Source organism: Monodon monoceros, unplaced genomic scaffold (assembly GCF_005190385.1).
Source record: "Monodon monoceros isolate NGI ecotype Baffin Bay Population unplaced genomic scaffold, NGI_Narwhal_1 Super_Scaffold_16, whole genome shotgun sequence".
NCBI classification, from domain to species: domain Eukaryota; kingdom Metazoa; phylum Chordata; class Mammalia; order Artiodactyla; family Monodontidae; genus Monodon; species Monodon monoceros.
Genome location: NW_021703772.1, coordinates 97,195,138 through 97,209,815, shown reverse-complemented (window position 1 = coordinate 97,209,815; position 14,678 = coordinate 97,195,138). Strand labels below are relative to the sequence as shown.

Genomic DNA, 14,678 nt, shown 5'->3' with positions numbered 1-14,678 from the left:
CTATTCTCAAATGGAAAGGGAGGAACTAAACTTAACGCCTTCTAAGTTCCTGTCACCTCTCAAATTCTGTGATTCTAAAAGTTCTCTAGTTTAAGAGAGAATGCCAAACACTGTATGTGTGTTTGGTGCTTTACAGAGAGTGGTGTGGTGGTAACAGTGAGATTGCATGGACCATAGTTTCGTTTCTGCTTTCATTACAGCTTAGCATCCAGACTCTGTAAAAAAGTTTTCAGTCAGATTTTAAAGCAGCATTGAAGAAATTGTATTGGAATTCATGACAGTTTCTGGAGGTTGAGTGTATCAGATAAATGGGCATGCTTTTCTCAATGACTGGCCTTATTAGAGTCTCCACTATGTTGCCTCCTATAATGCATGCTCAAATGTGTAGTTTTCATTACCTGCTTGATTTTCAGACAGCATTAAATAAGCTGCAAAACAAATCCAAGCTAAAATTGTGAGCATATAATTTTTAAAATTTTTATTTATTTATTTATTGGCTGCGTTGGGTCTTTGTTGCTGCGTGTGGGCTTTCTCTAGTTGCGGCGAGCGGGGGCTACTCTTTGTTGTGGTGCACGGGCTTCTCGTTGTGGTGGCTTCTCTTGTTGCAGAGCATGGGCTCTAGGCACACGGGCTTCAGTAGTTGTGGCACACGGGCTCAGTAGTTGTGGCTCGCAGGTTCTAGAGCACAGGCTCAGTAGTTGTGGCGCACGGGCTTAGTTGCTCCATGGCATGTGGGATCTTCCCAGACCAGGGCTCGAACCCGTGTCCCCTGCACTGGCAGGCGGATTCTTAACCACTGTGCCATCAGGGAAGCCCGTGAGCGTATAATTTTTATAGCATGAAGTTATTCAGTGTTTTATTTAAAAATAGTCACTAGTGTATTCACTCTTGTGAATTTATAATCTAAAAAATTGGGGATGCTAAAAGTACTGGGCTAAAATACTATTAGATTTTTTTCGTTTAACTTCATCTTGTTAAAGAAAATAATCACAACCAGGGTCCTTTTTCTTTACCCCTCCATCTAAATCTATACAGTATGTATGCTAACGCACATATATGGAATCTAAGAAAACGGTACTGAAGAACCTAGTGGCAGGGCAGGAATCAAGACGCAGACGTAGAGAACAGAGACTTGAGGACGCTGGTGGGGAGGGGGAAGGTGGGACAAAGTGAGAGAGTGGCATGGACATATATACACTCCCAAATGTAAAATAGATAGCTAGTGGGAAGCAGCCGCATAGCACAGGGAGATCAGCTCGGTGCTTTGTGACCACCTAGAGGGGTGTGATAGGGAGGGTGGGAGGGAGACACAAGAGGGAGGGGATATGGGGATATATATATACATATAGCTGATTCAGTTTGTTATACAGCAGAAACTAACACACCATTGTAAAGCAATTATACTCCAATAAAGATATTTAAAAAAATAAATCTATACAGTAAATTTGGGGATGAGTACATACAACAAAAAGCACATGCAGCTAAGTGATTGGGGTTTGGCGACATATGTGGAACTTGAATAAAGCATTTGCAGCCATCCAGGATGATCTCCTTAAACTACTGACTGCCGCGGGCCTGCAGGATGTGCACTGGAAACATGGGTGGGAGAGCTTTCCGCACACGCTGGAGGCTCTGACTGCATTTGAAATACCTATTTTTAAAAACCTGAGCAGAAGGAGGCTAGAAAGAATGCAGACAGGACATTGAAAATGCTAATTCCCTTTGTTAGTAGAACATGAAATACCTGATAGTGGCCAAAAAAAAAAAAAAAGTCAATGCCAGGATACAATGTAGGGTAAAGTTCAACTAGTATAATCTGAAGTGGGTCTTAATATTCAGATTCATGTTAGAGGTTAGGCAGCAATATTTTTGTGGAACCAGGTATATATATTTATTTTGCCTTTCTTTATAGTCATACTGGTAAATTCTTGGGAAGGTTTGTTTTGCATCCAAGATATTTTCTATACGGTGACCCTTGAACAACACGGGGGTTAATCTGAGTATAATTTATAGTCGACCCTCCATCTCCCATGGTTCCTCCATATCCGTATATTCAACCACAGACCTTTATAGTCCTGTAATATTTACTGTTGAACAATATCTGCATATTAGTGGACCTGTGCAGTTCAATCTGAACAGCTGTTCAAGGGTCAACTGTACTAAAATTTATAGTATATTCTTAATCCCCTTTGGCTAGTAAATTAAAGCTGAAATTATCAAGTGTCAACATACTGTGATTTGTATTTTAACGTAAGACAAGAGTGCATCATTCTGATCAAGTTGCAACATTTTAATTTTATCTGATGGGTCTGTATTGAGTGATCAGTAGCTAAGTGCAAATACTCCCATCCCTGTAGTAGAGATCATTTTATATAAAAGTCACCTTAATTACTAGACCCAGAAGGCCAGAGGTGATGAAAGAGTACTTTAGAAAGATGAAATGTTAAATAAATAAACAAATTAAGGAAACAATCTGAGATAGATTTGCCTAAGTGTAATTTAATGAGGATATTTACCTCAGATTTGTTTTTAAACTTGATAATTTTATTCTTCCATCTGTTTAATAAAATGAATATTTTCCGATTTTCAGAACCTGGCATATTTAAATTTTAAACACAATTATAAAATTAATTCTAATTGCTACTTATGGTACAAATTCTATTCTGATTTGGGGCCAGAACTATCCCAGTTTTGGAGGCAATTTGAAACTGCTTTTTTTTTTTTTTTTTTTTTTTTTGCCGTATGCGAGCCTCTCACTGTTGTTGCCTCTCCCGTTGCGGAGCGCAGGCTCCGGACGCGCAGGCACAGCGGCCATGGCTTACGGGCCTAGCCGCTCCGCGGCATGTGGGATCCTCCCAGACCGGGGCACGAACCCGTGTCCCCTGCATCGGTAGGCGGACTCTCAACCACTGCACCACCAGGGAAGCCCGAAACTGCTTATTTTTATACTATATGATTTGGGAAAGATTATTTTATAGACTATGAATAACCTAATGTAAAGTATGTATGATTTATTTTAATGCATTTGTGTAAAACCATATGTATATTCTACTTATAGTATGTACTTCTATTTCAGTAAATATACATGAAAAATTCAGATCTGTCCTTGTGCAAACAAGTATTTGGTGGTTCTTTTTTTTTCCCGCCACACTGTGCAGCATGCGGGATCTTAGTTCCCTGACCAGGGGTCAGACCTGCGCCCCCTGCGATGGAAGTGCTGAGTCTTAACCACTGGACTGCCAGGGAAGTCCCAACAAGTATTTGATTTCTAAAGTTTCCTTTTATTCAAACATTTGCACTCATTCTTTCATGCCTGAGTCTCCAAGATGTACCTCGGGTATTTGATAAAGCAGATCTTCCTGTAGAACAACGAGAAGAGCAGAGCCACGCACACGATGCAGCCGGAGACGAGGACGACAAAGAAGGGCCCTGCTTTTCCTTTTCTTCCTGCTGTTGACTCCCATTGCAGGGCGTAACCGGGAGCTTGGGACTTGGAGCCTCCGGATGTCAACTCTTCCGAGCTAGAGAGCAGAGGTCAAGCAGGCCCAGAGCTGGCATAGGCACTAAGTAGCTGGCTTGCGTTTGGAGGCCCGATTGTGTGGAAAACACGTATCTTTAAACAGCAGAATCACAGTACGTGAAGATGTCACAGTACAAGAAATACTCTGGGGCTTCCCTGGTGGGGCAGTGGTTGAGGGTCCGCCTGCCGATGCGGGGGACACGGGTTCGTGCCCCAGTCCGGGAGGATCCCACATGCCATGGAGTGGCTGGGCCCGTGAGCCATGGCCGCTGGGCCTGCGCGTCCAGAGCCTGTGCTCCGCTAAGGGAGAGGCAGCGACAGTGAGAGGCCCAAGTACCGCAAAAAAAAAAAAAAAAAGTGTTAACATGAAAAAAAGAAAGTTGGTTTTATCTTTGGGCTTCCCTGGTGGCGCAGTGGTTGAGAGTCCGCCTACCGATGCAGGGGACACGGGTTCGTGCCCCGGTCCGGGAGGATCCCACATGCCGCGGAGCGGCTGGGCCCGTGAGCCATGGCCGCTGAGCCTGCGCGTCCGGAGCCTGTGCTCCGTAACGGGAGAGGCCACAGCACTGAGAGGCCCGCGTACCGCCAAAAAAAAAAAAAAAAAGAAAGAAATACTCTGAAGCCAGGATTGGTTTTGTCCATCTCGGGTCCACTCCAGAAAGAGGATTTGGGGGAAAATGCCTGCCCTGGACTTCTGTTATCACTCCCAGCCCTCCTCCTCTACTTCCCACCACCATCCTTTCCCTTTTCCTCTGCTCCTCAAAAATGTGGCTGCTTTAAAGCCAAACATAAAAATAGAACATGAAAAATATTTTTTAGTGACTGAGAGGATGAGAGCTAAAGCATTCAGGATAGTATATTCACGGAAGTGTTGAAAAAGAGGAACTAAGAACAATAATTTCTTAATATCTTGGAAGACTCATGAAAGACTGAAAATAGAATCTTAAGGAGATAGTGTTCTCAAAACTTTGCTCTAATTATTTAAAACTCTTCATCTTAATTATTTTGAAAAGTCATTAAGCATTTGTCAATTCTAACCATTAGAGGTAAAATTTTAAACTGGTTCATTAATCATAGGATCATCATTTTACAGTTGGAAGGGTCTCTAGTGACAGAATTAGGATGGCCATGTGTCCCAGTTTGTGGAGGACAGTCCCGGTTTACATCTTGTTGTCCTGGTATAATCATTAATAGTGCTCCAATAAAGAATGTAATTTATATTCATTCAATTATATGGCCACCCTAACGTACTCCAAGTTTCCTGACAACTAGGCTGCTAACAAATTTCACATTCATTGATTCCCAATCTAGTGTTTTTTACTCTAGACCTGTGTGCTTGCATAAAGGAAGCCATATGAGCCAACAATCTTGGGTCTTTTGATCAGGATGTTAACTCCTACCTTGAATCAATTTTCCTCCTGGAGTAGAATGCTAGGATACTTCACAGAGGTAAGTGAAGAGCCAGATTATCCGGTTTGCTCTGTTGGCCCAAATTTTCCTTCTTGGGGCCATAAACCAGTTATTATTATTAAGAAACAAATTAACAAGCAAATTTTTATTTTTATTTTTCAGGTTTATTGAGGTATAATTGACAAAATAAGTTGTAATATGTAATATGATGATTTGATACACATATACATTATGAAAGGATTTCCACTATAAATTTAATAAACACATCCATCACCTCACATACTTAACTTTATTTATTTTTTGGTCAAAAAGCTTAAGATCTACTCTCAGCAAATTTCAGTTATACCATAAAGTATTCTCAACTATAGTCACCATGCTATACATTAGATCCTTAGAACTTTGCTCACTTTATACCTGAAAGTTTGTGCCCTTTTACCAACCACTCCTCATCTCCCCCAACCCCCAGCCCATGGCAACTTCTGTTCTACTCTCTGTTTCTAGAAGTTTGACTTTTTCCTTTTTAGATTCCACATGTAAGTGGTACCATGCAGTACGTCTTATTTCACTTAGCATAATGCCTTCCAAGTTCATCCATGTTGCAAAGGGCAGGATTTCCTTCTTCTTAAAGTCTGAATAATATTATATATTATAAATGTATATTATATGTATATATGATATATATTATATATATCATATATATATATATGATATTCTTTATCCATTTGTATGTCAACAGACTTTTAGGTTTACCTTGGCTATTGTGAATAATGCTGCAATGAACATGGGAGTACAAATACCGATTTGAGATAGTGATTTTGTTTTCTTAAGATATATAGCCGGAAGTGGGATTGTTGGACTATATGGTAGCTTTGTTTTTTAATTTATTGGGGAACTTGTTTACTATTTTCCATAGTGGCTGCTATACCATTTTACATTCCTGCTAACAGTGTACAAGGGTTTCCTTTTTTCCACATATTTACCAGCTTTTGTTATCTCTTATCTTTTTTATAAAAGTCATCAGGCTGTGAGGTGATATTGCAGTTTTGATCTGTATTTCCCTGATGATTAGGGATGCTGAATTTCTTTTCATATACCAATTGGACACTTGTATGTCTTCTTTGGAGAAATGTCTATTCAGGTCCTTTGCCCATTTTTAAATTAGATTATTTGGTTTCTTTTGCTATTGAGTTGTATGAGTTCCTTATAGATTTTGGATATTAACTCCTTATTGATATGTGGTTTGCAAATATTTTCTCCCATTCTATAGGTTACCTTTACATTTTGTTGATGTTTTCCTTTGCTGTGCAAGACCTTTTAGTTTGATTTGGTCCCAGTTGTTTATTTTTGCTTTTGTTGCTTTTGCTTTTGGTGTCAAATCCAAAAATTTCATTCTTTTGCATATGGATATCCAATTTCCCATTTTTCCCATCCAAAACCACCATTTATTGAAGAGACTATCCTTTCCTCATTGTGTATTCTTGGTGCCTTTGTCAAAAATTAATTGACTAGGGCTTCCCTGGTGGCGCAGTAGTTGAGAGTCCATCTGCCAATGCAGGGGACACAGGTTCGTGCCCCGGTCCGGGAAGATCCCACATGCTGCGGAGCAGCTGGGCCTGTGAGCCATGGCCACTGAGCCTGCGCGTCCAGAGCCTGTGCTCCGCAACGGGAGAGGCCACAACAGTGAGAGGCCCGCGTACCGCAAAAAAAAAAAAAATTAATTGACTAGATTGTGTATGGGTTTGTTTCTCTTCTGGCACTCTATTCTGTTTCATTGATCTATGTGTCTGTTTTTATGCCAATGACATACTGTTTTGATTACTATTGCTTTGTAATATAGTTTGAAATCAAGAAATACGATGCCTCCAGCTTTGATATTTTTGCTCAAGATTGCTGTAGCTATTCAGGGTCTTTTGTGGTTCCAGATGAATTTAGCATTGATTTTTCTGTTTCTGTGAAAAATGACATTGGAATTTTGGTAGAGATTGCATTGCATCCATAGATCACTTTGGATAAGTATGGACAATTAATTTTTCCAATCCATGAATATGGACTATCTTTTCAATTATTTGTATCTTCTTCAATTTCTTTCATCAGTCTTTTATAGTTTTCAGCATATAGATCATTCACCTCCTTGGTTAAATTTATTCCTAAGTATTTTTACCATATTTGATGTTATTGTAAATGAGATTTTTTTCCTTAGTTTCTCTCTCTGATGGTTCATTGTTACTGAGTAGAAATACAACTGATTTTTATATATTGATTTTTATGTATTAATTTTTGTACTCAGCGACTTTACTGAATGCATTTATCAGTTCTAACAGTTTTTTGATGGAATCTTTAGTTGTTTTTTTTTTTATATATATGAGATCATATCGTCTACAAACATAGACAGTTTTACTTCTTCCTTTCTGATTTGGATGTCATTTTATTTCTTTTTCTTCCTTGATTTATCTGACTAGGACTTCTTGTACTATGTTAAATAGAAGTGCTAAGAGTAGGCATCCTTGTCTTGTTCCTGATCTTAGAAGAAAAGTCTTTAGCTTTTCATTGTTGAGTATGGAGTTAGCTGTGGGGTTGTCATGTGGGGTACATTCCTTCTATACCTAATTTGTTGAGAGTTTTTAATCATGAATGGGTGTTGGATTTTGTCAAATGCTTTTTCTGCATCTATTTAGACAATCATATAATTTTTATCCTTCATTCTGTTAATGTGGTGTATCATATTTATTGATTGGCATATGTTGTACCATCCTTGCATCTCAGAGATAAATCCCACTTGATCGTGGTGTTTGATTCTTTTAATGTGCTGTTGAATTTAGTTTGCTAATATTTTGTTGAGGATTTTTGCATCTTTGTTTATCAAAGATATTGGCCAAGGAAATTTTCTTGTAGCGGCCTTTTCTGGCTTTGGTGTCAGGGTAATGCTGGCCTCTTAAAATGAGTTTAGAAGTGTTCCCTTCTCTTCTATCTTTTGGAATAGTTTGAGAAGGATAAGTATTATTTCTTTTTAACTCTTTGGCAAAATTCACCAGCAAAGCCTTCTGGTCCTACACTTTTCTTTATTGGGAGGTTTTGTTTACTGATTCAGTCTTCTTATTAGTAATTGGTCTGTTCAGATTTTCTGTTTCTTCATGAATCAGTCTTAGTAGGAATGGATCCATTTCTTCTAGACTGTCCAGTTTGTTGGCAAGTAATTGTTTGTAGAAGTCTCTTTTGATCCTTAGTAGTTCTGTGGTATCAGCTGTAATGTCTCCTCTTGTTTCTGATTTTAATCATTTGAGTCTTCTCTCTTTTTTTTTAGTCCGGCTAAAGGTTTGTCAATTTTGTTTGTCTTAGTTTCATTGATCTTTTCTGTTATGTTTCTAATCTATTTATTTTGGCTCTGAACTTTGTTATTTCCTTCCTTCTACTAACTTTGGGTTTAGTTTGTTCTTTATTTAGTTTCCTTCAGGTGTAAAATTAACTTGTTTATTTAAGATCTTTCTTTTTTCTTAATGTAGATATTTAATGCTATAAAATTCATGTTTAGAACTGCTTTTGCATCCCATAAGTTTTGGTATGTTGTGTTTTTGTTTTTGTTTAAAGATATTTTTTGATTGCCCTTTTGATTTCTTCCTTGATCCATTCAGGACCATGTTTCTTAATCTTCACATATTTGTGAATTTTTCAATTTTCCTCTTGTTATTGATTTCTAGTTTTAAACCACTGTGGTCACAAAAGATGCTTGCTAAAATTTCAGTGTACTTAAATTTGTTAACACTTGTTTTATGGCCTAACATATGACCAATCCTGGAGAATATTCTGTGTGTGCTTGAGAAGAGTATGTATTCTTCCGCTTTTGGATGAAATGTTCTGTATATGTCTGTTATGTTCATCTTTAACATGTAGTTTAAGTCCAGTTTGGTTACTGAATTTCTGTTTGAATGATCTCTCCATTGTCAAAAGGGGGATATTGAAGTCCCCTGCAATTACTGTGTTGATATCTATTCAATTGGATGTTGGGCACATTAATATTTATAATTGTTATATCCTTCTTGATGAATTGGTCACCTAATCATTACATAATGACCTTCTTTGCCTCTTTTTACAGCTTTTCACTTAAAGTCTATTTTGTCTGATGTAAATATAGCTACCCTGCTCTCGTTTGGTTCCCATCTGCATGGAATAGCTTTTTTCCCATCCATTCACTTTCAGTCTATGTGTATCTTTAAAACTGAAGTGAGTCTCTTTTCAGCATTTATGTGGGTCTTATCATTATTATAATTTTAAAATCCATTCACCCACTCTATATCTTTTGACTGGAGAATTTAGTTTACTTACATTTAATTTTTGATATGTATGGACTTACTATTGCTATGTTGTTAATTGTTTTCTGGCTTTTTTTGTAGTTCCTTTGTTCCTTTCTTGCTCTCTTCTTCCATGATTTGATGATTTTCTGTAATTGTATGCTTTGCTTCCTTTCTTCTTATCTTTTTTTGTATCTACTGTAGGTTTTCACTTTGTGGTTATCATAACAACTTCATATGCATACAAAGACTCTACATATGCTTACTCTCCCTCCCACATTTTATGTTTTTGATGTTACAAATTGCATCTCTTTAAATTATGTATCTATTAACAAATTATTGTAGCTGTAGTTATTTTTAATGCTTTTTTCTCTTATCCTTTATACTAGAGTTATAAGTGATTTATGCATCCTCATTGCAATATTAGGGTATTCTGAATTCACATATATATTTACCTCTACCAGTGAGTTTTATGCTTTCATATATTTTCATGTTACTAATTAGCATCCTTTTGTTTCAGCTTGAAGAACTCCCTTAAACATTTCTTATAAGGCCATTCTAGTGGTAATGGACTCCTTCAGCTTGTGTTTGTCTGGGAAATCTTTATCTCTTCTTTAATTCTGAAGGATAAGTTGGCTAGAATATTCTTGGTTGGCAGTTTTTTTCTTTCAGCATCTTAAATATGTCATCCCACTCTCTTCTGGTCTACAAGGTTTCTGCTGAAAAATCCAATGATAGTCTTATGGAGGTTCTTCAGCTCCCTGACGCAGGCTAACTGGAAGCCTGACCTTCAGGCAGCAGCTGGGAATGTCAGGACGTTAGCTATGTGGTCTAGCCCCTATCGGGGAGAAACCAAGAGCTGGGTGTTTTTCCTTACTCTGCCAAGCCAAAGGGGAAAGTCACTGGTAGTGCTTGTGCATCTATATAGAATGGCCTGTTTTCTTTGTTGTTTTTTTTGTTTTGTTTTTTGCTGTGTTGGGTCTTTATTGCCATGTGCAGGCTTTCTCTAGTTGCAGTGAGCGGGTGCTACTCTTCGTTGTGGTGCACTTCTGTGGAGGGGAAGTCAAGAGCCTCTTATCTAGCCTTCTCGGTGATGTCCTCCATGTGACATTCTTAAGGGGCCTTTGGGCTGCTCACACCTTCCTCTTGTTTGAGCATCTCCACTTGAATCTTGCCACACACATTTAGTTTTAAATTGGCATTGAGGAGAAACATCTGGAATCAAATCTAGCCACATAGACCCAAATCACCCCAAGAGCTAAGGGAATATAAAATATGCAACAGGTACTGCTTTCATAAAGATTAAGAAAAAACCTTAACAGGTAAGTAACTATACCATCAAACCAAAAAATAGCAGGTAATCATGCTTTAGTTAAATGATCAACTACTACATCATCTCGAAGTGTCTGTACTATTCCAGAATGACCTGGACTCTAATCAAGATGACGAGTCCTTTAAAAAAATACGACTTTGGTGGGTGCATTTAAAAATTGCTTTAATGAGAGAGCAGTTATCACTTCCTGCTCCAGGAAACATTTCTGGTATATACCCCAAAAGAATGCAAATAGTTAAGCCTAATGCAGAATGATATATTCCATGAGCCTATGTAGGCAAAGAGCCTTACAAGTAATTTATTTAGTGAGCAGTGTGGAGAATGTGATCAGGTGCTTTAAAAAACATCAATTATGAAACTTCTATAAATATAATGGAGAGAAAAAGAACCTGGCCTTGACCATCAGCATTCGTCTGAGTTGCACTAAACCCAATCTGAAAAAAAAATCCCAGAAGTTCAACCAAGAATGCATTGAAGTATTTCAACCATCAAATTAAGGACATAACTATGCGACCTTTTCTTTTGAGTGCTGATTCAGGACTATTAACCCTATTTTCTTGGACAGTGTTGAGAAACCACTCAATCTTGGATGTACTTGTGTAAACCTGAATTTTCAACTCAGATCTTTTTCTTTCCTGACACTTATTTTAGATGAATTACTTAAGCATACTTGCATGAAACTATTTCTTAATTCAAGTCCTGCTGAATACCAGTGTCCCATGAGATTAACTCAATGGGCGTTCCGAAACAGAACAAAACATAAAACCAAAAGCTGATTCCATGGTTGAATAAATTGGGAAACATGCTTACATGTTCCTGCTTTCACTGCAGGATCACGTGAAAGATTTAATATCCTTTGTAAATAATGACTTCCTAGAAAGGTTGGGGTCCAATTTGCAGTCTTCTTCAAACTTATTTGATCAAGGATCCCCCCTGTAAACTCTTGCTTTTTTTTTTTTTTAATAAATTTATTTATTTATTTTTGGCTGCGTTGGGTCTTTGCTGCTGCGCGCGGGCTTTCTTTAGTTGCGGTGAGTGGGGGCTACTCTTCCTTGGGGTGTGCAGGCTTCTCATTGCGGTGGCTTCTCTTGTTGCAGAACACAGGCTCTTGGCGCACGGGCTTTAGTAGTTGTGGTGCGCGGGCTCAGTAGTTGTGGCTTGCGGGCTCAGTAGCTGTGGCTTGCGGGCCCTAGAGCGCAGGTTCAGTAGTGTAGCGCATGGGCTTAGTTGCTCCGTGGCATGTGGGATCCTCCCGGACCAGAGCTCGAACCCGTGTCCCCTGCATCGGCAGGCGGATTCTTAACCACTAACCACCCAACCCTTGCTTTTTGGGCTAAACATTTATCCGTGCGTGTAGAGATGTTTCTGTTCCATGGAATATGGTTTCGAAATTGCTGCTATTGAAGATAGCAAATGATTGAAAATAGGTCAGGAATCTTTACACATTTTTGTGTCGTTTGAGTTTTTGGTAGAAGAAATGTTTCCCCTCCTGTGATAATGAAGGGGCTGAATACATGACATATTTTCCTAGCACAGGTGGCCAATTTGAGGTGCTCTGGCAAACAACGTGGTGTCCCTAATAAGTACAAAGTATTTTTACCTTCCGCTTAGAGTAAAACCTCATACAGCATGAAATAGATAAGCAGTTCAAAAATAATGTCTCCTATACTTTTTTTTACATGATAAATATTTTTATTTATTTATTTTATTATTGTTTTTAATTTATTTTATTTTTTGGCGGTACGTGGGCCTCTCACTGTTGTGGCCTCTCCCATTGCGGAGTACAGGCTCTGGACGCGCAGGCTCAGCGGCCATGGCTCATGGGCCCAGCCGCTCCGCGGCACGTGGGATCTTCCCGGACTGGGGCACGAACCCGTGTCCCCTGCATCGGCAGGTGGACTCTCAACCACTGCGCCACCAGGGAAGCCCCAATATTTTTATATTTAAACAATGAATTGTACATCTTTCATATAAAAGATGAGATTCTAGCCTCTGTTTTTAAAAAAATTATACTTGCTAATACTATCTTTACATTTTTTACAGAAGCTAATTTTCTCTAAATTTGCAGCTTCATTCCATAGCTTTTATAGACTCATAGTCTCGAATATATTTCCCATATCCTTTAAAAAATAAATTCATACAAGATAATTTTAACACAATAAAACTTAACAGGTTACAGCACAACTGCCTAGCCTTCCAGCTACCACTGAATACTTTTCCAGTACAGAGAAGCCAACATGTTGGAGTGATTAATTCTCTGTATTTACCTTTATTAAAAAGAGCTTTTTGGTAGTGAGAACAAATAATCTCTCATTTGTTGCTTGAAAGCCTAAAATAGGATCACTGGTTTCTAGGCTTGCTACTTGCTGCTTAGCAACCTGCCCTACTTGCCTGCCTTCCTTCCTATTATTGTAAAGTACAGTGGACGTGGGTGTGGGCTGACGATAGATGAAAACTCGTTGAAGGCACTCGCAAAGGGCTGCATAAGAATAATTTGGAGCACAGGCAAAAAAATTTTTGTGTCTCTTTCATACTTGGACGTAGCCTAAAGCATTGAAAATTGCGATATGCTCCCACGTATCATCTTGGTTGCTGGAGTGTGGTTGCCAGCGTAGGGCATCAACATCATGGTGCAAACAGAAGCAGGGCATTTCTTTAGGATCCACTATGACAGAGAAAAGGTACTGGTTGCTTCCAAGATTCACCCACTTATATGGCAATCCTTTCTTCTCCCCATGTTCAGATGAACCAGCTCTCCTATCCAATCTCTCCTTGGTGGTACCTGTTTTTCCTTGGATTTTCAAGCTAGTTGATTGCCCTGTAACCTCAGATCTCACATGAGTAGTTTTTGAATGTACTGCCATCAAATCTGCATAAACTGGAGCTCTCTTCAAAGAAAATACCACGTTCTTCTAACTAACTCTTGAGCATTACAGGGAGGTCTATCTGGATTTGGATTCAGTTCATCAGAGGTCAAATGCATCGCTCGAACCCGTGTACCCTACACTGGCAGGCAGATTCTTAACCGCTGCGCCACCAGGGAAGCCCAAGCATCACTGTTAAATTCATAATTCTTCCAACGTTATCAATGTAGTAGACACTGTCTTGATACCATGAATCACAATGTAGGTAATTATACATTCCAAAAGCATGCATGTGTTCCAGTGTATACTGACCATCTTGAAGTTTTACTTCTGCCACAGACAAGGCTAGGAGCTGTCACTGTTCCCACTAGGCAGACCAGAGAAAACTCCTAATTCATAGGCAGAGTACACAGAAAAGTCTTATCTCAGTGGTGAGGAATAATCAGACATAGACTGAGCATCGCTCCAGACAAGCCTGCATCAAGCTCCAGTTGGAAACAGGGCAGCGGCTTGAGGACCAGCTTATAACCCTCGAAGCGGGGATCCAACAGAGGTCTCTTCACCTACAGGGAGCAATTAGCAGCCACCTCCATCGCCTTCCAGGGTCCTAACATGAGAATTAATAAAGTTCGTGTTGAAAGGTCCGTGCTTCACGCGTATCACCGTGGCTGGGAGGCGGCATAGTTCCCATCACCGTCTCCTGTACTTTTAAAATTAGATTCAAAAAACGAAATTAGATTCAGAAAAACCTGAAGAACCATCGCGATTACTGCCAAAATGTTTCAGAGGGCATTAGGTTAATGCCTCCTCTTCTAGGAGAGGAGTGGAAAGGAAGATAGATGCTCATCACCAGAGTTACGACTCTATTTGTTACGAGGATTCGTAGGGGCAGTACTTTGTTATTGGGTATTTGTTTTGAAATTGGAATTATATTTGTTGAATTTTAATCATAAGCAGGGAAATACATCTTCCTGAATGTAAGAAAATACATTAGCTAATTTGGGCCATAAATGTAAAAATTGCCCTTAGCATGTAATCATAGGAATACTAACTTTATGATACATTGTTTTTCTTTGATAAAGTTTTGGTTTAAAACCTGTTGGATTTAGCAAGGGATGAAGGTCAAGAACTGGTCATTTTTGCAGATAAGACACACACACACACACACACACACACACACACACACAAACATGCACACAGGTTCATTAAACTTTGACCTATATTTCATTCAGCAGTAATGTTTGCTGTTAGAAATAATTCTACTT

At 38.9% G+C, this 14,678-nt stretch overlaps 1 pseudogene; it reads right to left on the bottom strand.

Annotated features, from left to right (window-relative positions):
* Window positions 1–12,798: 12,798 nt before the first annotated feature.
* LOC114896727 lies at window positions 12,799–13,532 on the bottom strand (annotated as a pseudogene).
* Window positions 13,533–14,678: the final 1,146 nt, after the last annotated feature.